Source organism: Myotis brandtii, unplaced genomic scaffold (genome assembly GCF_000412655.1).
Source record: "Myotis brandtii unplaced genomic scaffold, ASM41265v1 scaffold1750, whole genome shotgun sequence".
In the NCBI taxonomy this organism is placed as follows: domain Eukaryota; kingdom Metazoa; phylum Chordata; class Mammalia; order Chiroptera; family Vespertilionidae; genus Myotis; species Myotis brandtii.
In genome coordinates this window covers 478,145-479,737 of record NW_005356477.1, presented here as the reverse complement: position 1 = coordinate 479,737, position 1,593 = coordinate 478,145, and the positions used below count along the sequence as shown (strand labels likewise).

Sequence of the window (1,593 nt, the reverse complement as noted above, 5' to 3'; positions counted from 1 at the left end):
GTGGATAGCCCGGAGCACGAGGAGAGGCGGTCCTGGCGGTGGAGACCCACAGGCAGAAGATACACGAAGCCAGGGGCGAGGGCGCTGGGGCCGCGAGAGGACAGGGCGGGGAGGGGGCACAGCACAGCCGGGAAGGTGGGGAGCCTGAGGCCTGGGGAGGAAGCAGGGACGGAGTGGGTGCCCCGTGTGGGGCGAGAGGGCAGGAAAGCCAGGCCCGAGCGGGCGGCAGACCGAGGGGACAGGGAACAAAGACAAAGAGAGAAGAAAGGGCTGGAGTGAGACCAAAAGCTGGGGGAAGAGAAGGGAGACTGAGGCACGGGGGCTGAAACACAGGGGCGTGGAGCGACGAGGGGAGTCAGAGGCTCCAAAGGGCGGGCAACTGGGGACAGGCCAGGGGAGACGGCGACGACGGAATCAAACCTGGTTCTGGGCTCAGGACACAGGCCGCAGACCTCCCCTTGGGGCAGCCCAGCCCCTCAGCCCACAGTCTCCATCCTTCCCCTCCTCCCGCCAGGCAGGCGAGCTCCCTCCACCCCCGCCTCCAGCCTCCAGCCTCCAGCCTCCAGCCTGGACCGCTGGTCCCTCCCTCCAGGGGAGGCCAGCTCAGTCCCACTCCGGCCTCCCAGTCCAGCTCTGGCTTCCTCTCACCTCCAGTTCAGTCCTGGGTCCCAGTCCCCCCGGTCTCAGGCCTTTGGGGTCCCAGGTCTGAAGCTGCCAATGCTGCCGGGCTTTGTCCGCCCTTCAGGGCGGGAGCAGCTGCCCCAGCCAGCTGCCTCGGCTTCAACGTGACCATGGCAACCCAGCCGGCGGCCCCCGCAGAGGGGGAGGGAACAGCCTGGCCCCGGAGAAAGGGAGGGAGAGGCCAGAACTGAGAAACTGAAGCAAAGGGAGACCACAGACAAAGAGCCCCCAAACAAAGGGGGATGGGGGGAGGCAGGGCGGGTCGCTGCGGCCTGCTGAGGGGGAGGGTCCGGGCGGGGACTGACCGCCAGGAGGTGGGAGAAGGGAGAGTGGAATTGACTGGCGGGTCCTTTGGAGGTCTCCTGAGTCCCCTCCAGTTCACATTCTTCTCTGTTTTTGCACCCTGGGGAGAGAACCAGAGTTCCAGTTCCTTTTTTTCTTTTTTAAATACATTTTTATTGATTTCAGAGAGGAAGGGAGAGGGGGAGAGAGACAGAAACATCAATGATGAGAATCATGGATCAGCTGCCTCCTGCGGGCCCCACACTGGGGATGCAGAGCCGGCAACCCAGGCCTGTGCCCTGACTGGGAATCCCACGGTGACCTCCTGGTTCACAGGTCGGCGCTCAGCCACGGGCCGCACTGCTGGGCAAGAGGGCCAGCTTCCCAGCTGGTTGCCCCCAGGTGTACCAGTGTCCATAAGTCGCCCTTCGTTTCCAAGAATAACCCAGTTTTAAACACAGTCTGGCCTGTCCCTCTGAGTACAAATGTCCTTGTCAGACAATGTTGTCCAATTCTTGGTTCTGAAACTAGGTCCCCAAAGCCAAAGGTGGCTGGTTGGGCTGGAGGGGCAGGGAGGGAGGAGGAAGCACGCACAGCACCAATGGGGGGTTGGGGGGAGAGGAAGAGACT

General features: G+C 63.3%; 1 protein-coding gene across 4 annotated transcripts in view; it reads right to left on the bottom strand.

The window, feature by feature from the left end:
* DDR1 (discoidin domain receptor tyrosine kinase 1) overlaps positions 1-755 on the bottom strand; it is a 16,336-nt gene extending 15,581 nt beyond the window's left edge. For 2 of the 4 annotated variants that reach the window (XM_005863268.2, XM_005863269.2), the window contains exon 1: positions 649-752. The gene's annotated coding sequence lies outside the window, so the exon portion shown is untranslated. Of the gene's footprint in view, positions 1-648 lie in introns of all 4 variants that reach the window. The other 2 variants (XM_014537267.1, XM_005863270.2) reach the window with 2 other exon arrangements.
* Positions 756-1,593: the final 838 nt, after the last annotated feature.